Source organism: Pleurodeles waltl, chromosome 5, assembly GCF_031143425.1.
Source record: "Pleurodeles waltl isolate 20211129_DDA chromosome 5, aPleWal1.hap1.20221129, whole genome shotgun sequence".
NCBI lineage: Eukaryota > Metazoa > Chordata > Amphibia > Caudata > Salamandridae > Pleurodeles > Pleurodeles waltl.
In genome coordinates this window covers 1,512,735,315-1,512,760,979 of record NC_090444.1, presented here as the reverse complement: position 1 = coordinate 1,512,760,979, position 25,665 = coordinate 1,512,735,315, and positions in this window count along the sequence as shown.

Below are 25,665 nucleotides of genomic sequence, written 5' to 3'. Positions count from 1 at the left end.
GTGGTCCATATCTCTACAGGGAATGGACTATACAGTGGAATGCACTCTAATGCAGATGGACTCTCCAGATATTTCCACTTAGACACTGAAGACTCGTCAGGTCATGGCTAGTCTTATTGTCCTTCGTTTTGGGGGGGGGGTTGTGTAGGAAAGTACCATCTTGCCTGGCATGTTACCCCCATATTTCACTGTATATATGTTGTTTTAGTCTATGTGTCACAGGGCCCCAGTGCTCATAAGTATGTGCCCTGTATGTGTTCCCTGTGTAATGCCTAACTGTCTCACCGAGGCTCTGCTAACCAGAACCTCAGTGGTTATGCTCCCTCTGCTTTCCAAATTTGTCACTAACAGGCTAGTGACTAAATTTACCAATTCACATAGGCATACTGGTACACCCATATAATTCCCTTCTATATGGTACTGTGGCACCCAGGGTATTGGGGTTCCAGGAGATCCCTATGGGCTGCAGCATTTCTTTTGCCACCCATAGGGAGCTCTGACAATTCTTACACAGGCCAGCCACTGCAGCCTGCGTGAAATAACATCCACGTTATTTCACAGCCATTTACCACTGCACTTAAGTAACTTATAAGTCACCTATATGTCTAACCTTCACCTGGTGAAGGTTGGATGCAAAGTTACTTAGTGTTTGGGCACCCTGGCACTAGCCAAGGTGCCACCACATCGTTCAGGGCAAATTCCCCGGACTTTTTGAGTGCGGGGACACCATTACATGTGTGCACTATACATAGGTCACTACCAATGTACAGCGTCACAATGGTAACTCCGAACATGGCCATGTAACATGTCTAAGATCATGGAATTGTCCCCCCAATACCATTCTGGTATTGGGGGGACAATTCCATGATCCCCCAGGTCTCTAGCACAGAACCCGGGTACTGCCAAACTGCCTTTCCGGGGTCTCCACTGCAGCTGCTGCCAACCCCTCAGACAGGTTTCTGCCATCCTGGGGTCCAGGCAGCCCTGGCCCAGGATGGCAGAACAAAGGATTTCCTCTGAGAGAGGGTGTTACACCCTCTCCCTTTGGAAATAGGTGTGAAGGGCTGGGGAGGAGTAGCCTCCCCCAGTCTCTGGAAATGCTTTGAAGGGCACAGATGGTGCCCATCTCTGCATAAGCCAATCTACACCGGTTCAGTGATCCCCCAGCCCTGCTCTGGCGCGAAACTGGACAAAGGAAAGGGGAGTGACCACTCCCCTGACCAGTACCTCCCAGGGGAGGTTCCCAGAGCTCCTCCACTGTGTCCCAGACCTCTGGCATCTTTTAAACAGAGGTGTTCAGGGCACACTGGACTGCTCTGAGTTGTCAGTGCCAGCAGGTGATGTCAGAGGCTCCTTCTGATAGGCTCTTACCTCTCTTGGTAGCCAAACCTCCTTTTCTGGCTATTTAGGGTCTCTGCTTTGGGGAATTCTTTAGATAACGAATGCAAGAGCTCACCAGAGTTCCTCTGCATCTCCCTCTTCACCTTCTACCAAAGGATCGACCGCTGACTGCTCCTGGACGCCTGCAAAACCACAACAAAGAAGCAAGACGACTACCAGCAACATTGTAGCGCCTAATCCTGCCGGCTTTCTCGACTGTTTCCAGGTGGTGCATGCTCAAGGGGTTGCCTGCCTTCACCCTGCACCAGAAGCTCCGAAGAAATCTCCAGTGGGTCGATGGAATCTTCCCCCTGCTAACGCAGGCACCAAAAGACTGCAACACTGGTCCTCTGGGTCCCCTCTCATCCTGACGAGCGTGGTCCCTGGAACACAGCAAATCGGTCCAAGTGACTCCCACAGTCCAGTGACTCTTCAGTCCAAGTTTAGTGGAGGTAAGTCCTTGCCTCCCCGCGCCAGACTGCAAAGCTGTGTACCGCGTGATTTGCAGCTGCTCCAGCTCCTGTGCACTCTTCCAGGATTTCCTTTGTGCACAGCCAAGCCTGGGTCCCCGGCACTCTGTCCTGCAGTGCACAACCTCCTGAGTTGTCCTCCGGCGTCGTGGGACTCCCTTTTTTGACTTTGCGTGGACTCTGGTTCACTTTACTTCTAAGTGCCTGTTGCGGTTCTTCTGCGGGTGCTGCCTGCTTCTGTGAGGGCTCTCTGAGTAGCTGAGTGCCCCCTCTGTCTCCTCCTCCAAGTGACGACATCCTGGTCCCTCCTGGGCCCCTGCAGCACCCAAAAACCTCTTCGCAACCCTTGCAGCTAGCAAGGCTTGTATGTGGACTTTCTGCGTGGTAACACCTCTGCAAGCTTCATTGCGACGTGGGACTTCCGTCTTCCAAAGGAGAAGTTACTAGTCCTCTTCTTTCTTGCAGAACTCCAAGCTTCTTCCAACCCGTGGCAGCTTCCTTGCACCTTCAGCTGGCATTTCCTAGGCACCGGCCCCCTCTCGACACTGTCGCGACTATTGGACTTGGTCCCCTTGTCTTACAGGTACTCAGGTCTGGAAATCCGTTGTCAGTGCACTGCGGGTGTGTGTTCTTCCTGCAGAATCCCCCTATAACGACTTCTGTGCTCTCATGGGGTAGTAGGTGCACTTTACTACTACTTTTCAGGGTCTTGGGGTGGGGTATTTTTCTAACCCTCACTGTTTTCTTACAGTCCCAGCGACCCTCTACAAGCTCACATAGGTCTGGGGTCCATTTGTGGTTCGCATTCCACTTTTGGAGTATATGGTTTGTGTTGCCCCTATACCTATGTGCTCTTATTGCAACCTATAGTAATTCTACACTGTTTGCATCACTTTTCTTGCTTTTATTTACCTAATTTTGGTTTGTGTACATATAACTTGTGTATATATATTACCTTCTTATTGAGGGTACTTATTGAGATACTTTTGGCATATTGTCATAAAAATAAAGTACCTTTATTTTTAGTAACTCTGGGGGTCATTCTGACCCTGGCGGCCGGTGACCGCCAGGGTCACCGACCACGGGAGCACCGCCAACAGGCTGGCGGTGCTCCCTCGAGCATTCTGACCGCGGCGATTCAGCCGCGGTCAGAAACGGAAAGTCGGCGGTCTCCCGCCGACTTTCCGCTGCTCGGGTGAATCCTCCATGGCTGCGGAGCGCGCTCCGCAGCCATGGGGATTCTGACACCCCCTACCGCTATCCTGTTCCTGGCGGGTCTCCCGCCAGGAGCAGGATGGCGGTAGGGGGTGCCGCGGGGCCCCTGGGGGCCCCTGCAGTGCCCATGCCATGGGCACTGCAGGGGCCCCCGTAAGAGGGCCCCGCAAAGTATTTCAGTGTCTGCTCTGCAGACACTGAAATACGCGACGGGTGCCACTGCACCCGTCGCACCTTCCCACTACGCCGGCTCCATTCGGAGCCGGCGTCCTCGTGGGAAGGTAGATTTGCCCTGGGCTGGCGGGCGGCCTTTTGGCGGCCGCCCGCTAGCCCAGGGCAAATCTCAAAATACCCTCAGCGGTCTTTAGACCGCGGAGCGGTATTTTGACGGGGGAACTTCGGCGGGCGGCCTCCGCCGCCCGCCGAAGTCAGAATCACCCCCTCTGTGTATTGTGTTTTCTTATGATATTGTGCATATGATATAAGTGGTATAGTAGGAGCTTTACATGTCTCCTAGTTCGGTTTAAGCTGCTTTGCCATAGTTGCCTTCTATCAGTCTAAGCTGATAGAAACACCACTTCTACACTAATAAGAGATAACTGGACCTGGCACAAGGTGTAAGTACCTCTGGTACCCACTACAAGCCAGGCCAGCGTCCTACAAAAGGTCAGTGATGAACTGGCGGTACCAAAACCCACACCATTACGGCAACAGGAATATGCCCACAGTATCACGACCCACGAATCAATGCGGTGGTCTTTCAACCACAGTAAACCATTGACTGTACATCCCACCACGCTCAAAATACACACACTTACAAAACCACACTACATTGCACAATTCAAAATACACACACCTGACACACATACAAACACCACACCCACACACTCACACCACTATAAAACACCCACCCACATTACCCACAACCCTTTCAATGAAAAAAGAGACCAAGCACAGAGAGACAAGCAAACAGCACACATCCAACAGAGGCACAGAACACCATCACACATACACCATCCACGCACATCACCCCACACATCACCGTACACATATCACTCACAGCACATCCATGGCACCTCAAAGACACCCCAGGTTTTCTGAGGAGGAGCTAAGGGTCATGGTGGGGGAAATCATCTGGGTAGAGCCACAGGTATTGGGATCACAGGTGCAGCAGACGTCCATTGCAAGGAAGATGGAGCTATGGCGGAGAATCGTGGACAGGATCAATGGCGCGGGACAGCATCCAAGAACCAGGGATGACATCAGGAAGAGGTGGAATGACCTACGGGGGAAGGTGCATTCCGTGGTTTCAAGACACCAGATTGCTGTACAGAGGACTGGCGGTGGACACCCACCTCCTCCCCCACAACTAACAACATGGGAGGAGCAAGTCTTGGTGATCATGCATCCTGAGGGCCTCACAGGAGTAGTAGGAGGACTGGTCTCTGGTAGTCAAATCTATACTACTATATCCCCCACCCTACCTGCATGCCATCATATATCCCCACCCTCACTCCCATCACTCCATCACCTCACATCTACCCCACCATCACAACCCACACATCCCAATAACAAGCCCTGCATGCAACACCAATGTATGGACACCCATCACCCCAGCATGCCCAGTAGAGAGACTCACCCAGCCCACAGAATCAGCAATCACACAAGGCCAATGCGACAGGGAAACCACTATTATATGAGGGAAACACACCCATCACACAAGATGGCACACACAGGTACAATAACAATCCATTTGCATCCCAACAGGACCCCTATCCAATGTCACCGGAGAGGAGGTGCCAGCCACATCCAGTCCCCCCACAGAAGAGGCCCACAGTGATGACAGCAGCTCTGCATGCCTGGATCATGATGACCAACCTGGCCCATCTGGGACCACTGGACATTCGGTTCCCCTGCCACAGTCCCATACCACCACAGAGCCTCCCCCCTCAGGAAACACCACCACAGCACCCACCCAGCGGGTCCATGCCGCAGTCCCCAGGACACGTCAAACAACAATGTGTCCACCACTACAGGGACCCCAGGCAACCCCACTAACCCAGGAGAAGCAGGGACCTGGGGTCAGTGGCAGTGGGCACACGGTTCAGGGGACAGAGGCACAGGACAACAGGGAAGCTGGGAGGACTGCTGTGCTACAGGGGGAGGACAGGCCAAGGGAACTGACCCTCCATGAGGCACTCTCAAACATCATGGAGTATACCACCATTCCCAGGAGAACATGGGCACGGTACTGGCCAAGTTGCAGGAGACCCAGCGGCTGCAGGAGGGACATTACCTGGAGATCAGGGATGACCTAAAAAACATCTACACCATCCTGGTCACCATAGCAGGGGTGCTGGCTGACATGGGCAAGACCATGAGGGAGCAGTGGCACAACAAAGGGCCCCTGACACTAGCCAAACTGAGGAACAGCCTTCCACCTCCACCGGTGCTAGTGGACAGGGGACCCCGCCACAGGACCAACAGGCCACCAGCACCCCACCCCCTGCAGAAGGAGAACCACCACGCAAACGGTCCCTGCGATCCAGGAATAAGACAGAGAACATTGCCAAGACCCCCGCCAGGAAAAAGGACTCTCCTGATTGTCAACCTTCTGTCCCACTCTGTTCCCCTGTCCACCTTGAACTGCTGTTACTCCCAATGCACCTGTGATACCAAGAGACTGGACTCTAACATGGACCGTCCTCCACCATCATCCCAGCCCCTTGCCCGTAACCTCATACTATTTAGCACAAAAAGTAAACACCATTTCAATAAAAACCATACTGGAGTCTATGTAATGATTGGAAAGATGTATTCTTACAACATTCTCAAAGCAATGCAACGTCCATATTCATTGAATCATAGCAATGTATGACAGTTGGTGGGCAGCAGTACACATAGCAGAAGTCAGAATGGGGTACACAGATCTGAAAAAAGGAAACCCAAAGGGAACAGTCAGTGGCTAGACACAGAAAGTAAGAGGATGCCATGTACAATGTACTAAAGTATACTGAAATGTGAAGAGGAGTTACAGTCTCTTACCTGTGTGTCACTGGAAGTACTTCTAGTTAATGTTTGTTTTGTTGCCCACATCTTCTTCATCTGCCTCCTCTTCCTCACTGTCCACAGGCTCCACCACTGCCACAAGACCATCCCAAGGCTCATCCTCCAGCAGGGAAGGCACCTGGCATCTCACTGCCAGGTTGTGCAACATACAGCATGCCACGATGATCTGGCACATCTTCTTCGGTGAGTAGTACAGGGATCTACCTGTCAGATGGAGGCACCGGAACCTGGCCTTCAGGAGGCTGAAGGTCCGCTCAATTATCCTCCTTGTTCGCCCATGTTCCTCATTGTAACGTTCCTCTGCCCTTGTCCTGGGATTCCTCACTGGTGTCAGTAGCCATGACAGGATGGGGTAACCAGAGTCACCTGTAAATATCGAGGGACAACAGTGAGACACACACTAACCCTTAGGGACAACCCCATACCCAGACACCTACATATACTGTGTGGGGTCCTTGGCCTCACCTATTAGCCACATCCGGTGTCTCTGGAGTTGGGCCATCACATAAGGGATGCTGCTATTTCTCAAGATATAGGTATCATGCACAGTGCCAGGATATTTGGCATTCACATGGGAGATGTACTAGTCCGCGAAACACACCATTTGCACATTCATTGAATGATAGCTTTTTCTATTCCTGTAGACCTGTTCATTTCTGCGGGGGGGACAAATGCCACATGTGTACCATTAATGGTACCAATGATGTTGGGGATATGTCCCAGAAGTCAGCTTTCACTGTGGCCAAATCCTCCACCTGGGGGAACACGATGTAGCCGTGCATGTGTTTCAGCAGGGCAGACAACACTCTGGTCAACACGTTAGAGAACATTGGCTCAGACATTCCTTATGCCATGGCCACTGTAGTTTGAAAGGAGCCATTTGCCAGGAAATGGAGGACTGACAGGACCTGCACCAGAGGGGTTTTTCTGGTGGGGTGGCGGATAGCTGACATAGGGTCTGGCTCCAATTGGGCCCACAGTTCTTGGATTGTGGCACGATCAAGTCTGTATGTGATTATAATGTGTCTGCCCTCCATTGTCGACAGGTCCACCAGTGGTCTGTATTCCAGAGGATGCCGCCATCTCATCATCTGCCTCAGCGGTTGTAGCCTATGGAAGAGAACCGTGAACAGAAGGTCATTTCCCACAGAGATAGCACTACTGTGTTTGCATTAATGTCACAGAAGCAGTGTGTGTGAACTTGAGTCACTATGGCGGTTACCGCCGAATGACCGCCAGCGGTCAAAAGACCGTGGCGGCCATTCCAGCTTTCCCGCTGGGTTGGCGGGCGACCGCCAAAAGGCCGCCCGCCGGCCCAGCGGGAAAGCCCCTGCAACGAGGAAGCCGGCTCCGAATGGAGCCGGCGGAGTTGCAGGGGTGCGACGGGTGCAGTGGCAGATGATAAGCAGACAGTGAAAATCTGTATGAGGCCCTGTGAGTGGCAGATGATAAGCAGACAGTGAAAATCTGTATGGGGCCCCTGCACTGCCCATCCCAGTGGCATGGGCAGTGCAGGGGCCCCAGGGGCCCCACGACACCCGTTCCCGCCATCCTGGTTCTGGCAGTGACAACCGCCAGAAACAGGCTGGCGGGAAGGGGGTCGGAATCCCCGTGGCGGTGCTGCAAGCAGCGCCACCATGGAGGATTCCCTGGGCCAGGGGAAAACCGGCGGGAAACCGCTGGTTCCCCTTTTCTGACCGCGGCTTTACCGCCGTGGTCAGAATAGCCCAGGAAGCACCGCCAGCCTGTTGGCGGTGCTTCCGCTGACCGCCAGGGTCGGAATGACCCCCTATATGTGCCAATTTGTGCTGTGATGCAGTTAGGTGCCATGCCATGTGCCCCCCTGAAATGGCATCTGCCTGACCTGTGAGGAGGGAAAAGGGGAAATGAGGTAACTGCGCTGGCGTTGTGCACCGTCGCGGTAGGTGGTCGAAGACCGCCACGCAAATCCGCATTGGTTATCATTGGGCCCTATGGGTTCCAGGAGCAAATGGCGATGTATGCCGGAGGTAACGAGATTCACCGCCGCAGACGTCACCACCATTTTCTAGCTATTCACTCACTTGCTACCTGACCATCAACAGGAGAGGACCTACACTGCAAGTGCTGCTGTGACCTGAGTCTGGAAGCGACAATGGCTAGAGTGTCTGGGGAAAGGGCCCCTGCCTTCACTGCGGAGGAGTTGGAGAAACTGGTGGATGGGGTCCTCCCCCAGTACACGTTACTCTACGGTCCTCCAGACAAACAGGTGAGTACACTGTGAGCATGATGCGTGGACCATGAATGTAGAGAGTGCTGTGTATGTAAGCCACATGTAGGGGGGGGGCTGAGGCATCCTGGCCTAAATGTTGCATGAGAGGTGGACAGTGTATGTGCATCAGGGCATGGGTGGGAACTGGTGGGCACTGAGTATGACGGGCTGGATGGGGGAGTAAATACATTTTCCGCTGTCTTTTCCCTCTAGGTCAGAGCCCACCAGAAGAAGGGTATTTGACGTGCCATCACCAAGGAGGTGCGGACCCTGGGGGTCTATCACAGGCGGAGCACCCACTGCTGTTAGAGATGGGAGGACCTGTGCAGCTGGACCAAGAAGATAGTGGAGGCCCAGGTGGGGCTGGCCTCCCAACGTGGAAGGGGTGCCCATCGCACCATGACCTCCCTGATGTTCCGCACCCTGGCGGTGGCCTATCCGGAGTTGGATGGGCGCTTGGGGGCATCACAGCAGCCACAAGGGGATGAGTACCACTTCAGAAAGCTGACTTTGCGTGCTTTAGGAACTAGCTGGGTGGGGGATGTGGGCTGTGGGTGTCCCTAGGCGAAGGCGATCATGCCAGGGTAGGTCCCTTGTCTGCAGGCTCTGAAGCACCCCTATCCCAATGGTACAAGTGGCCAACTACTACTTGGCAGGGTCCTGTGGGTGTCAGGTGTGCAGGTGCTGGCGTTAGGCATTGAACCCCATAGGCTGGTGACTACATTAGTGAGTGGTTGAGCATGGCCTAGTGCATAGGGCTGCTCAGTGTGTGTTGTGTATGACAAGGGTAGTGGTGTTGCTGGCATTGACCATGTGTATCCTCTGCCTATCCCCCCCTTCTTGTTTTGTCACCCTGTCCTTGTGTGCATTAGCATAATCTGGCGGAGGAACAGAGGCACCAGCGACGGAGGGAGCTGCATCCCACATGGCCCATGAGGGTGAATCCACTGAGGGTGAAAGCACCAGTGGGACAGAGGGCAAGGGGAGCTCCACGACAGGGACAGGAGGGGATACCAGTGACAGCGACTCCTCCTCTGATGGAAGCTCCATGGTGGTGGCGGACACCTTTGTGCCCACCCCAATAACAGGTACAGCCGCCCCCCCCCCCAACAGCTCCTCAGCGTGTTTCCCATGCCCGCTCACCCAGGAGGGTGGGTATCTCCTCCGCCCCAGGCACCTCAGGCCCTTCCCCAGTCAGCCCGCTGCCCTCAGTGAGGAGGCTATTGACCTCCTGAGATCCCTCACTGTTGGGCAGTCAACCATTCTGAATGCCATCCAGGGTGTCAAGAGGCAGTTGCAACAAACAAATGCATACCTGGAGGGCATTCATTCTGGTGTGGCGGCCCAACAGAGAGCATTTCAGGCTCTGGTCTCAGCACTGATGGCAGCCATTGTCCCTGTGTCCAGCCTCCCCCTCCAACTTCCACTACCCAGACCCGATACCCTCTACCTCAGCCTATCCCATGCACACCTACAGACCAGCATGCACACACATCAACACACAAAAGTGGCTCAGGAAAACATAAGCACCACACATCTTCACACAGGCGCTCACACAAGCACCATACCCATGCTCACATACCAACATCCCCTTCCTCCCCCTCCTCCTCTTCATCCACCTCCCTCCCAGTAGCATCTCCACTCACACCTGCAGGCACTATATCATCAGCCACTGCCTCCATCACCAGCACGCTCATCACAACACACCCCTCATGAGCAATCACCACCCCCACAACCATGCACACGTCCCCTGTGTCCTCTCCCAGTGTGTCTGTGAGCCCTCCTCCCAAAGTACACAAACGCAGGCACCCACCTACTCAACAGCCATCCACCTCACAACAGCCTCCAGCCCATGCACCTTCACCCAAACTTAGCAGACGTACACCTCCAACTACTTCTTCCTCCACTCCCACACCTCCTCCATCTTCCTGTCCCAGTGTGTCAAAGAAACTTTTCCTGGCTCACACAGATCTCTTCCCTTTACCCACCCCCCATCCTTCCCCTAGGGCCAGGATGTCTAGATCCCAGGCCAGCACCTCAGCCACCAAATCGGCATCCGCTGTGGTCCCTGCAAGTCCGAGAGGATCCAAACGGGCACCCGTCAGGGCTGCCAGTGTGCCATCTACTGAAGCCAAGGACCACCTGATTCAGCCACCTGCCAAGGTAAAGAAGGGGCCGACATGCAGCAGGGGAAAGACACACCACCCACCCAGCAAGGGCTCATCCAAAACCAAAGAGGGCAGTGCCAAGGTCCCAGCAGCAACTACCAAGGTGAGGAAGGTACACAGAAGTAAGGGAAACTTACCTCAGGGCACGGAGCCTCCTGGTGAGGGACTGGTGACCATCATTTCTTCTGACAGGCCAGCAACCTGTACCACAGTAAGCACCGCCACAACGACTGCCACCTGCAATGCCACCTGCCCCGCCACCTGCACCGCCCCCTGCACCGCTGCTGCCACAACTACAGTCACCAGCATCATCCCCAGTGGGCAGACGTCCGAGGCTGCTGGAAACGGCCTGATGTCTCCCTCCACTACTATAGACACCTGCACTCCCCAGGACCAAGCAGTGGGCAAACCACCCACTTGAGAGACTGTGGCTTTGGAGCTCCCCAGGACCAAGCAGTGAGGAACCCACTCACTAGAGAGACTGTGGCTTTGTACTCCCCAGGACCAAGCAGTGAGCAAACCACCCACCAAAGAGACTGTGGCTTTGCACTCCCCAGGACCAAGCAGTGGGCAAACCACCCACTTGAGAGACTGTGGCTTTGCAGCTCCCCAGGACCAAGCAGTGGACAAACCACCCACTAGAGAGACTGTGGCTTTGCACTCCCCAGGACTAAACAGTGGGCAAACCACCCACTTGAGAGACTGTGGCTTTGCAGCTCCCCAGGACATCAGTGTGGGCATGTTGCCCCCTCCAGGAGTAGTGGTGTAGTACCATCTTCCGGCTGAGGTGCCCCCCCTCCCCTTTCCCCTGAGGTGCCTGTGTGTTTTTGACCTGATGCCCCTGCAGTGTTCTCTCCGTTTTGAGGCAGGAGTCAAGTGTGGGCTTCGCCCATTGCTTTTGGGCCCACTGGTCCCTGGGCATTTACAAGGGACAGTGTACGGCCTTCTGTACATAATGTAAATAATTGTATATACTGATTTTTTTATACTCGTTTGCTATATCTACATGTTCCAAAATATCACTGATTGAACTCAATTCCGTTTGTCCTTGCATTCTTCCAGGAGGTTACGGGGTGTATCTGTAATGTTGTTGGATGTGTTGTGAGTGGGGGTGGGGGTGTTGCGAGTCGCGTGTGTGTGTCACTCTCTTTTACCTCCCCCTCCCCTGTGTGCTAGGTGCAGTACTCACTGTTGTCGTCACTGCCGCCTTTGGTGTTCCTTGTAGATGAGGAGGTAAACCAGCATGGGCAGGACCTGCAGCTCGGGCTCCATGACTTCCTGGTTCTTCGTTGAGTGTCGAAAGGTGAGTGGTTCCCCTTCAGTGTACTGTTTCCGCTGTGCTTTTGATGTCGTTGGTACCACCCCAGAAAAGCTGGCGGATTGGCCTGTCGTAATATAGTGGGCGGTACGTTGTCTTCCGCCTGTCTGTTGGTGGTGACCGCCGCGGTGTTTGTTGTTACCGCCCTGGCGGTCGAAGTGTTAAAATGGCTGTTTATGTTGCCAGTTTCCGCCATGGTCATGATCCCATTTTTTTTACCGCCGGCCTGTTGGCGGTATTGCTGCCGCTTTAACACCGACCGACAGGGTTGTAATGAGGGCCTTAGCCTGAATAAGGCAAGGAGGAAGTATGATAAAGAACTCAGGAACCAGGTTAAATAGAGTTCCATTGAAATCGTGGTTGAAATCTGGGCATAAGGATCAAAGGTTTTCAGATTCAGGGCCCCCTGGAGTCTAAGCTTCAAAATGTACTTTGTATATCATATTTTAACCAATTCCTTTGCATTAGTAGGCAAGGACTCTGGATGAGTGAACAAATTCTACAGTCCTAAATTCCGAAAGGAGGTTTGCAAAAATGTGAGCCACAGTATTTTATTAGAATTGCCCATTTGTAAGCAATTGGTCAAACAATCTTGTACCAAACTAGCCGCAGGATTTGACCAGGATTTCAGCCACACAAAAAAGTGGGGCGACACCAATCAAATCCTCAATGTACCGTAATCCCAGTTCCTCATGGCAGATGATGTTTGCTACGTTCTTGGGTACCAGCAATAAACTGTGCACAAATCTATTCTCAACACGTTGGAGAGAGTCTACTTTAGTCAGACCTCACAAACCCGCCCCATAAGTAGCTGCTGATACACATTTTGAATTATAAAGCAGAACAATATGACAAACTGGTCTGTGACCTAGTTTGCGAGCAAAGCGAAATATTGCTTCCAGATTTCTCACCATTTGTTGGGTCTTAATAGTAAAGTAGGAATTTCATGACATGGAAGAACTAACATGCAAACCTAAGTAGCAAAAGTCTTTAACTTTATTTATAATGTTTCCTCCCATGGTAAATCGTTTTGATCTTATATTTCGGGTGCCACAGGTCATAGCATACGTCTTCGTAAAATTGACTTTGAAATCTAAATCTTGGAGAAAAAAAATGAAAAAGATCTAGCAAGCTTTGGAGACCATTGGCTGTACGGGCAATTAAAACCGCATCATCAGCATACAGAAGGACCGGGAGCTGTCTGAATCCTATCCTAGGGAAATCCTTTACGTTTTTAACAAAAAATCCATAAAGTCCATTGATATATAACAAAAATAAAAACTGTGCTAAAATACAGCCATGGCTGACTCCTCACATGGATGGAAAGGGGGACGACCTCTCGCCGTGCAAACCATACTGCACTGAGACCGTAAGATCAGTATATAAACGTTTAATTAGCTCCAACAGGTTCCAGTCAGCCCCCAAGGATTCCATGATTTGCTAGAGCTTCCCTCTGTTCACCAGGTCAAAAGCACTCGACAGATCAATAAAAGCCATGTGAATAGATTCTTTCCTGGAAGTAACATGTTGGCTAAGGATAAGGTGCAGATTTAATGCTTGATCAACTGTACCTAGACCTGTTCTACAACCATATTGGATTGGGGAAAGGATATTTGCCTCTACAACCCATTCCTCCAACCATGTCAGAATCACGCTCCCCAATATCTTAGCAGTAGAATCTATGAGAGAAATTGACCTATAAGAGTCACCCAAGCCCTCGTAAGCAGCAAACTGGACTACGGCAATGCCCTCCACACAGGAACCACGACCAAACTCCAGAAGAGGCTGCAACACATTCATAATGCCTCCGCACGCCTCATCCTGGACATCCCCCGCCGCTGCCACATCATAAGCCAACGGTTCCCAACCTTTTGACTACTCTGGACCCCCACTTTATCAGTACTGGAACCAGGGGACCCCCACTGGATCATTATTGGAATCCAAGGACCCCCCAATGAGTCATTAGTGAAAGCTGGGGACCTAATTTGTTAATATTATGACATTTTCTAAGCAGCCACGGACCCCCTGAGGAGGCTCTACGGACCCCCAGGGGTCCCCAGACCACAGGTTGGGAACCACTGTCATAGGCCATCTGAGAGACCTGCACTGGCTCCCAGTCACAAGAGAATCACCTTCAAACTCCTCACCCATGCTCACAAAGCTCTGCACAACACCAGACCAGAATACCTCAACAGACGGTTCTCCTTCTACACCCCGACCCAGCATCTCCGCTCCGCCAACCTTGCCCCCGCCACTGTCCCTCACGTCCGCAGAACTATAACTGGCGGCAGATCATTCTCGCACCTTGCCGCCAAGACGTGGAGCACTCTTCCCACCCACCTGCATTAGACCAAAGACCTCTTTACCTTCAGGAAACTTCTCAAGAACTGGCTGTTCGAGCCAGAGCAGCACCTCCCTCCTCCTCCCCCCTGCCCCCCAACTTCAGCACCTTGAGACCCTCACGGTGAGTATTGCGCTTTACAAATTCCTTATTGATTGATTGATTAAGGCGGCAAAGCCTCAATCTGTTATGAATGGGGCGAGGGGAACGGAGAAGAGGCGGTAAAGAAGATTATAGTGCTGAGACACTTCTAAAGAGTTACATTTTCCGAATAGTCCTCTATTATCAGCCTTTAAGTCAAAATGTAAGCCATAGAGACAGAAAGACACAGGTGCCTTTCGCTAGGGCTTTTGAATTCATTTATCTAAGGTCTACACGATAAGTGCATTCATTCTTTGATATATATCAGCAGGCCACAAATGAGCAAGTACAAGTTAATTTTCATGAATATCAGCTGATTATGCCACTGGAGATGAAGATTTGCCCCATTAAAAATCGAAGAGTGATTCCAACTCACTCCACCTCATCTCAGCTCTTACAATTACACCCACATGAACTCCTATACTGACACATACATTTGCCTACTCTTACTGATTCTTGTTTTCCTACTCATTTTCCTTCTTGCTCCAGCGTATTCCTGTTTCAGCATATATGCTCACAACTATTCAACTCTCTCCAAGACTGACTATAACACGAACTCCAACGCGGTCTCCTATTTACTCCTACTTACTTAACTTACTGCAAAACACTTTACTATTACACTCTTACCCTTAGTACTTATTCTTACACTTACTCTTACTTATGCCTATACTTTTTCTGATTTTTCTCTCTCTACTCTAACTTACTCCAACACTAACTCCAATATTTACTCCAATATACTATAACTTACTCTTACTCTTTCATGCACTACTAAACTTGCACTTGTACTACTATAGCCCCTTCCTACTCCAACATACTCCAACTTATACATCTTATTCCTCATTCTATATAATGTGATTCTTACTCCTACTGACTACTACTATTACTCGTACCTATGCCTACAGGTACTCCTACCAAAGCCCACCCATTCCTACTATTACTAAGACTTACTCCTAATGCTCATCTGCTTACTCCTGCTTTCTGCCACCTTCTCCCATTCTTACTCATACTTGAACTTCTTCTTTCTTCTTACTCCAACTCACATTACTACGTACTCTTACTTCCACCTTTCTTCATACAAGCTCCCATGCTTACTTCTTCTCTAACTTACTCCTACACTTATTCATAGTTACTCCTACCTACAGATATGCTTCCTTCTACTTACTCCTACTCTTCTAATTACTCCTACTTAAACTCTCCTACTGCTGCTCTTCTACTTAATCTAAATTGTGCCACTCTTATTCCTAATTATGCCCCTAGTCTTACTCTTACCCACTCCTACTTATATTCTTGCTGTCCTGGTGATATCCAGCCACCCACTCCATATATACATCTTCGCACATGAATATTAATCCATCTATGGCAGAACACCCATCCATCTCTCGACCCACCACCAATCTTGGATGCCTTATTATTTGTTTTCTGTTAGAGAATCTTAAAATATCATACAAGATATGGCCATTACAACAAAGAACACATGCATATATGTTTTTACAGCGAGTCAACCTTCCTCCACCTCTTCCATGCTCAAAAATGAATATTTCAGGCTGATTCTTTCAGCTACGGTCCTAAAGTAAGAACAGCATTATAAGTGCACTTGAATGATTAGGAATATACTACGGGCCTTAGAGTTTCCAATGGGATACTTGGTCAGAGACGTGACGGATGTTCTGTCTGCCTTATTACAAATGCATTGTAGCCTATGGCACTTGTATTATGAAAAATGGGTTATCCGTTACGTTTTGATGGAGTATCTTATCTTCCAAACTCTAAATAAGGCCACATGTCTACAAACAAAAAATACTGTTGATAATTCAATAGAAATGCAATGATCATAAATATCAAATTTGAAGCATGGCATTAATATTTTATATTAATGGTCCTGAATTTCATATGTATGATGTTATGTGTTCAACCCAAAGAGCTGTCAATGCACTTAGAAGTAGAATTCTGAAAATGTGTTTTCACATGCCTTATCAAAATGACATATAAAATTGACATTACAGTCATTCTTTTGAATGCTGTCAGAACGGTTTTCTTTGTGAGGCCTAAAATAAAACTAACAGGTTCAAAGGGAAATCATCAATACATTTCTCAGCAACTTCAACTGCAGAATCAAAGCTGTAACGACTAAACATCGCAAATAAGTAATATCCATAAGAATTAAAAAAATACATAATTAAATGCCCCTCCTCAATGAAATAATTTGCAATATATTTCTTTAAAATTTAACCAAAGGGTAGTATATGAGAATATCAGGATAGAAATATTAAGAAATGTTGTTGATTATATTTCTAGAAGCAAAATATCTTGAAGGTAAGTGTATATCGGTAAGTATGGTTTCCAGTAGGTAGTTCTAGTTGACAAGAACTGACCAGGGCACCACTCACTGAGGTACAATGTCACACAGTTTGAAGGGACCTTCATAACGCAGTATACAGCATTTCTGACAGAGAGGCTTACTACAATCTCCACCTGGACTGGTATTGTTATCCAGCCGCATTGAGCAACTTCTATCTCACTGTCTCTCCTATTCTGGAGAAGTAATGTGATAAATACATGGTGGGTGTTAGACTTGGCATCCTTGGCATAGCCTCCCCTAACGTTTTGCCTCTGTTTCCAAGGTTGTTGATGTGTGCTGGACTCTGTTTTACTGTTTAATCAGTGCTAAAGTGCAAGTGCTCCTTTGTAAAATGTATGTGTAATTGGCTTATCCATGATTGGCATATTTGATTTACTAGTAAGTCCCTAGTAAAGTGCACTAGAGGTGCCTAGAGCCTGTAACTCAAAATGCCAATAGTGGACCTGCAGCACTGGTTGTGCCACCCACATAAGTAGCCCTGTAAACATGGCTCAGACCTGCCACTGCAGTGTCTGTGTGCGCAGTTTTAAACTGCCAATTTGACTTGGCAAGTGTGCCCACATTCCAGGCCTAAACCTTCCATTTTATACATGAAAGGCACCCCTAATGTAGGCCCTAGGTAGCTCCATGGGCAGGGTGCAGTGTATATTAAAGGTGGGACATGTGTGTTACATGTCCTAACAGTGAAATACTGCTAAATTCAGTCTTCACTGTTGCAAGGCCCATCTCTCTCATAGGTGAACATGGGGGGGAACACACCCATTTCTAACAGTGGGACTGTCCCTACATGCCCCATTTGTGATCTGGTGTTCTTGAAGCCCTGAAGCCAATTTTTCAAAGTTTAGTTGTGGTGGAGTACATTAATAATGTATACATTTTCCTTTTCTTCTCAATGTGCTATAGGGTTTTTATAATTACGCTTTAATTCAAAACAATACCAATGTTCATGTTAAGGACAGGTTCCCTTACACCTTCAGGGCATACAGGGCATTTTGTGAAATTATCAGCAGTGTTACCTGTCCAAATATATTAGCTGTCTCACAGCACATGAGTGTATAATGTTCTTTGCTAACATTTGTTTTGTGTGCTGAATGTGATTTAAAAGTGTTACTGACTATATCATAGGGGTAATATACTCAGAGAGTGCATTTAACAGGATCCAGTTGTTGTTGTTACTAAGGAGTTAGGGGCATATTTACAAGGAACTTGTGCCGCCGCTTGTGACACTGCATTCAGTGCTCCAATTTACAAAGTGATGCATTCAATGAAATGCATCACTTTCCTCTGTCCAGCATCATTTTTTTACCTGTGCTACAACTGGCTGCATCAGGTAACATTAATCATATACAATGTAGGCATTCTCCCTTAAAATCCAACACAGAGCTGACACATTCAGTTTTACAAGTGTTTTGGAAAGTCATGCATCATTGGCAAATGACATGCAGAGTCCCAAATGTGTCAAAATGCCTGTGCATCGGCAACCCAGGCATAAATATTAAACATTGGTACTGGTACATAAGCAGAACATGCCCAAATCATTTTGTCAAGCTCAATTACACCATAGACTCATATAGCAGCTTGGAGGAGGAAGAAGACAAAGACCACCACCATCACCACAGAGGCAGTGCAGGAGAAGGGAGCAGACATACCAGCAGAGGACTAACCTCATTAGCTTCAGGGAGGAGGAGGTCATTACCTATTACAAGCTCAGTAGGAAGTCCGTTGTCCAGCTCCTGCACAAGATTGTGCTAAGGCTGCAGACAACATCACAGAGGTGCAGCAACAACCCTCTGAAGGCCAATCTGATGGCAGTAATACACATCTTGGATCTGGCTCATTCCAAACCACCACATCCAGAGTGGCAGGAATATCTTAGCCCTCCTTGTCTGCATTCCTCCCCCTCCATCTATTATAAATCTCACACTGAGTACCTCATGTTCCCCGACACACAGCAGAAACAACTGGAAAATGAGCAGCGCTTCTACACCATTGCTAGGTTTCCACATGTGTTATGGGCAATGGACTGCACTCATGTGCAACTAGTGCCTCCTGTTGCTACGTCCTACCTCAATTGTAAGCGCACATATTCAATCAATGTGGAGGAAATAGTGGACCACTTGGAAAAGTTCATCAATGTGCTAGCAAAGCACCTGTGGAGTGCTCATGATGCATACATCTTCAGACATTCCATCATAACTGAGTGCCTTCGAAATAGGAGATATGGGAATGGCCTACTGATTGGCATGTACACTTCAAGCACATTCCCAAACTCACAACAGGAAAAGCCAAATTTGTGTTTGGGAAATGAGACAGTGCATATGTAACAGGTGTTGGCATCATATGTGCACTATACCACATGGCACATGTGCAATACAACTCTGCAAGTCACACATCTTGAGACCTGCTAAGCCACCGTGGGCCTCATGTTATAGCCTCACGAGGAATTAAGTCTATGAGGCAACACAAAGTCCCCGTGTGTGCCCTTGCATGGCCTCATAGATATGGACTAAGGCAAGGCACTAAAAGTGCTGTGTTGCCTTATTCAACATCAAGGATGTGTACCATGGGTCTCACGTTGGGATTTCCCACAGAACACCAATGGGTTTTGACATATTCCCAGAAATACAAGGATATATAAAGTTGGAAATGTGTCACATATGTGTGCCTCCCCAGGAGAGGTGTAATAAGGAGAAATCACTTTATTCCTCATTTTTAATTACTCCTTTTATGTGTGCTGTTTTCTGCACCACTCATACAAAGAGAATAAAGCCTCCATTGTTCATTTTTGTGCAGGAAGGTGTCTTTTACTGCATAAAAACAAATGAGCCCACAACACAGACAAACCTGCACTATGGTGCAAGCGTGTATTTGTTGGCGCTAGTCAACAATCAGTGATTGTGTGCATACACAATGGACACCAGTGCATCACATTTCATTGATATGGCACATTCCTGCTCTTTCCATTTGGCACAGGGCAGCAGAAATAGTTGACTCCCTATGCACCCCTGTGGCAACAACCCCTAAATGATGCCCTGTGTGTGTTTGGAAATGGTGGAAAGGTCCTCAGCAATGCAACACTACGTAAAATGCTGTGTCACAAAACTGTGTTGAAGGCAGGGCCACCATTTCTGTTGTCTGTGCGTCCACAGGTAACTCCCATGGTCATAGGTCATGTCATGTATCCAATACCTGTGAAACTGAGAAAGTATCAAATATTTGGCCCTCCCAGGTCATGTGTATCATGGTCAAGACATTAGTCACCATATATACATACCTGCAATGCTATGTGTGCTCCATTTTGTGCCACACAATCCTACTCTATCAATTCTCCAAGGAGTCAGAGTGTGCAGTAAGGTAGACCCTTCTGCATTACGTACAGCTCATAGAATAGTGTCTCACACATTCTCCATTCATATAATGTGTCTGTCTTAGTGCAATGCTGCCCATTGTCTGCCAGTGCAGGCTGAAGCCCAGGACACTGCATCATGTTGAAAAATATGTCCTATAATGTCCTCCATCAGTGAGGCAGTACAGTTCTGAGAGTTTACCAGTTGCACTGTACAGCGCAAGACTCCCACAGATCTCTCACCTTGTGTACTGTCAACACAGTGGACATAGTACGCTGCCATGTGCATACTATCATGTCCCACATTTACATGCACTCACTAATCTCTCCATAGCATTAGCTATGAAAAACAGTGACTACCACTGTCACATCCAAATATGTGTGAAGGAATGAGACAACATCATCTGCCCTGGCGAAATTTTTATAAATCTGACATGTATTACTCCAGAAATGCCAATAGTAGTCCCAAACAAACATAGTAGAGGAGTGAGAGAAGTGCCTTTTCAATGGCTAACCAACTATCCATACTCACCTCCATACTACCACATTCATGGCATTGCCACTCACAAGTAATAGAAATAGTAAGTGTATCACTCAGGCCAGTATACTTGTATGTGTAGTACAGTGTCAGTCATACCAAACATTATACTGCGTGCATACCAAACAATGTCATTGTACATACCATACTGGTAGAAAGTGTATGAGTCATTCAGGATCCATAATATAATATACTTTTTTTATGGGCACATGAAGCATCATGGTCATTGACTGATTGTTCCCTTGCTGTCATTTCAGCTGACCAAGGATATGGTTTGCAGCCGTGGGTCATGCCCCCATATACAGAGCCCCAGATGGGGACCAAGCGAAGCTAAAATCATGCAATGAGCTGGGCCCAGTCCATAGTGGAGCAGACGTTTGGTGACAAGTCCCGCTTTCGCTGTCTTGATGTGTTCGGGGGGGAGATTGCTCTACTCACCCCCTATGCTATGTAAGATCATACTTGTGTGCTGCATTGTGCACAACATATGTGTGTTGACAAATCCCTAGGGTTGAGGGAAATTAGGTTTGTGAAGGCCTGGACTATGATGATGAGGAGATTAGGACCAACACCAAAATGTAGCTTCAATTGCTGGGACATGGAGGAGAGACCAAATTATGCAGAATATTTTAAAGATGCCTCAGTCAAATCAAGGGATCAAATATGTATGAACTACATGTGAAAAGTCTAATAAAATGACAAATAATTTTTAATCACTACCAATGTGTAAGCAATCTTACTTCAGAGTAACAATAAACATCAAAACATTCACATCACACATGCTAGTATTTGGCACACAACAAATGTTTGTAGCAATTTGTAACAAACAGCGCTGGACAACATGTAGTAAATGCGAAAAAGTATGCGTGATAACAACCTGTGACGAATTAAAGGTCCAGAAAACAGATACCAAAAAAAGATTGCAATGTGGAAGAGTTTGGACAGGTCATGATAATGTGTTCTATTGTAGTCAGACATTTAAACACAATCCAAATGTCCCTCTGGACTCTGAGGACCCCCAAAGAGAATTTCAATGTTGTGTGGTGCAGGTGGGGAGGAAGACCATAGCGGTCACCCTAGAGGCTGCCAGTATGTGCCTCAGCCCAAATAAAGACACCTCAGCTGCTTTAGAAGGCACCTACCTTTCGCTCTGTGCACTCCTATACATCCTGGCTGATATTGCTAGTGTAATGAGGCAGAGGCATGAACAACTGCCCTGCCAAAGTGGTACTAATGAGGTTGCCACACTGCTGGGGGCAATCCACAAGATCCTTGTGTCCATGAGCAGAAGCAGGACATATTCACGGCCACAATGGGAACCTGCCACCGGGAAATTGGTGCTGTGCTGGCAAACTAACAGGACCTTCTCAGTGCAGTGCGGCCTCAGTTGTTGGTACAGAGAAATGCTGCTGCGGACTGCGGCTCCACATCTTCAGCCCCTGATGTGTATGTGCCTCAGTTGCCTCCAGCACCTGTAACACTCCCCTCACTGGAAGCACCACACACATCAGAGGAGGAAGATGTGGACTTCACCTCTTTCCAAAGTAAAACAGCCCAGTAGCACTTTTCTGTGCCAACTTACCAGTTCCTTCTATGCTCAGCGCTGATGACCATGACATTGTCCTTCCCAACTGGCACTGTCCTCAAGTTGCTGTCCCATCTGTTGATCTCATCCATTTGTAGACTACTAATGTGGCCTATTTTCCCTATTGGCAATTTGAGGCATCTTCTCCTCACTGAAACACTTCTCTCCTCCACATGTCAAATGCAATGTGTTGGAAAGTGGATTACTGGTAAAGGCAGGTAAGTACCTACACTTAACAATAGACCACTCTACCCCAACTAGGTCCAGTTAGGTCTCAATAAATTAACCCCAGCTCAACCCTTGGTAGCTTGGCAATGAGCAACAAGGCTTAACTTAGGAGACAAAGTGTAAATCATTCAAGTATCACAAAACAGTAAATAAATAAAACACAGGACACAGTTTAAAAATCCAAAACCAATCTATAAAACTAGGAAATATTTTTAGGTTTAAAATTACACCAAAACAAATACAATCGGATAAGGGGAACTGGAGATTTGAATTTTTAAAGAATAAGGCCCTCATTACAACATTGGTGGTAAATCCCGCTTACCACCGTGCAGAAGACCGCCAACACACCGCTGCGGCGGCGGATTTCCGCTACAGCTATTACGACCCACAGCTCGGGATCTGCCAAAATCCAGACACCCACACAAGTCAGCCACACCAAAGGTCAGTGATAAAATGGCGATAACAAAACCAACACCTTCACGCCAACAGGAATACGCCCACACTATTAAGACCTACGAATCCACGCGGCGGTCTTTCAACTGCGGTATTCCATTGGCGGTATACACAGCCGAGCTCAAAATACACACACATTTACAAAACACAACGACATTGGACAAATCGAAATACACACACCAGATATACATACACACACCACTCCCACACACCCAATACAATATAAAACACACACCCACATTACCCACAAACCCTCACTACCAAAATTGAGAAAGAAGCCAGAGAGATACATCACCCAAAACAACACTAGCATCCACAGACACACAACAACATCACTCACACAACATCCACGCACTTCAAACAACACACACAAAAACATCCCCTCACACATCACAACACACAACACCCCACACATCACCCACACCACATCATGGCGCCTCAACGACACCCCAGGTTCTCTGAGGAGGAGCTCAGGGTCATGGTGGAGGAAAATCATCCGGGTAGAGCCACAGCTGTTCAGATCACAGGTGCAGCACACCTCCATTGCCAGGAAGATGGAGCTATGGCACAGAATCGTCAACAGGGTCAACGCAGATGGACAGCATCCAAGAACTAGGGATAACATCAGGAAGAGGTGGAATGACCTACGGGGGAAGGTGCGTTCCGTGGTCTCCAGACACCAGATTTCAGTACAGAGGACTGGCGACGGACCCCCACCTCCTCCCCCACAACTAACAGCATGGGAGGAGCAAGTCTTGGCAATACTGTATCCTGAGGGCCGCGCAGGAGTAGGAGGAGGAATGGACTCTGGTAAGTAAACTCTTAACTATTATACCCCTCACCCTACCTGCATGCTATCATATGCCCCCACCCTCACCCTCTCTCCCATCACTCCAACACCTCACATATGACCCATTATCACAACCCACACATCCCAACACCAAGCCCTGCATGCAACACCAAAGCATGGACACCCATCACCAAAGCATGTCCACAACAGATACCCACACAGACCCCAAACCAATTATCACATAAGGACCTAGACAAGAATGCAAGCACTGGAGTACAGGGTCACACAGATGCAATAATCATGCCTTTACACCTGTACAGGACCCCTGCCCAACGTCACCGGACAGGAGGTTCCAGACATGTCCACTCCCCCTACAGAAGAGGCCCACAGTGAAGACAGCAGCTCTGTCCAACTGGATCAAGATGACCAGCCCGGACCATCTGGGACCTCGGGACAGTCGGTTCCCCTGACACTGGACAAGCCACGACAGAGCCTCCCCCCTCAGGAAACACCAGCACAGCACTCACCCAGCAGGCCCATCCCTCTGTCCACAAGACACGTCCAGCAGCAGTATGTCCACCACTACAGGGAACCCAGGCAAACTCACCACCCCAAGAAAATCAGGGACCTGGGGGCAGTGGCAGTGGCCACACGGGTTCAGGGGACGGAGGCACAGGAAAACAGGGGAACTGGGAGGACAGCTGTGTGACAGGGGGAGGACAGGCCCAGGGAATCCACTCTCCACGAGGCCAGGAGACGATGGCAATGGTACTGGCCAACTTTCAGGAGACCCAGCGGCTGCAGGAGGAACACTATCTGGGGATCAGGGAGGAACTCCATCAACACCACCCTGGTCACCATTGTAGGGGTGCTGAAGGACCTTGTCAACACCAGGAGGGACACTGTGGCACAACAAGGGGCTCCTGACACTAGCCTGGATGATGAACAGCCAACCATCTCCACCAGCGCTAGTGGACAGGAAGCACCGCCACAGGACCACGACACGAGCACCCCACCCCCTGCAGATGGAGAACCACCCACCAAACAGTCCCTGAGCTCCAGGAACAAGACAGAGAACTTTGCCAAGACCCCTGCCAGGAAATGAGACCCCCCTGAATGTCATCCTTCTGTCCCACTTTGTCACCCTGTCCATCCTTAAACTGCCCTAGCTCCACTTCCTATGCCCCTTTGGACAATGCACCTGTGAAACAAATAGACTGGACTATGCCATGGACATTCCTCCACCATCACCCCTGACCATTTTGCAATCCCCTCCACTTATTAGCACAAAAATAAACACACATCAATCACAAACCAATCTGGAGTCAGTCTGTGCTTTCACAAATGTGTATTTGCAATAACTATGGAATATAGCAATGTCAATTTTATTGTCAACATACCGATGTAACACAGCTCTAGTCCATGAGGTAATATAGCAGAGGTCACACATTGGGACCCACATCTGTTAAATGGAAAGGCAAAGTGGCAAGTCAGGGTGCATACACTGGGTGAAAGTGACAGACTTATGATAGGTCAAACAATTGTATGAGATGTGTGAGGCAGTGATATCTTCTTACCGGTGTCTCACTGGAAGTATTGCTGGATAACGTTGTTTCTGTTGTCGATATCCTCTTCTTCTGCCTCCTCTTCTTCACTATCCACAGGCTCCACAGCTACCACAAGACCTCCAGCTGGCCCATCCTCCTGCAGAAAAGGCACCTGTCGTCGCAGAGCCAGGTTGTGCAGCATACAACAGGCCACGATGATTTGGCACACCTTCTTTGGTGAGTATAGAGAGAACCACCTGTCATATGGAGGCACCGGAACCTGGCCTTCAAGAGGCCGAAGGTCCGTTCGATCACCCTCCTAGTTCGCCCATGGGCCTCATTGTAGCGTTCCTCTGCCCTTGTCCTGGGATTTCTCACTGGGGTCAGTAGCCATGACAGGTTGGGGTACCCAGAGTCACCTGAAAATGTCAAGGGACAACTGTTAAACACACTCTAACCCATAGGG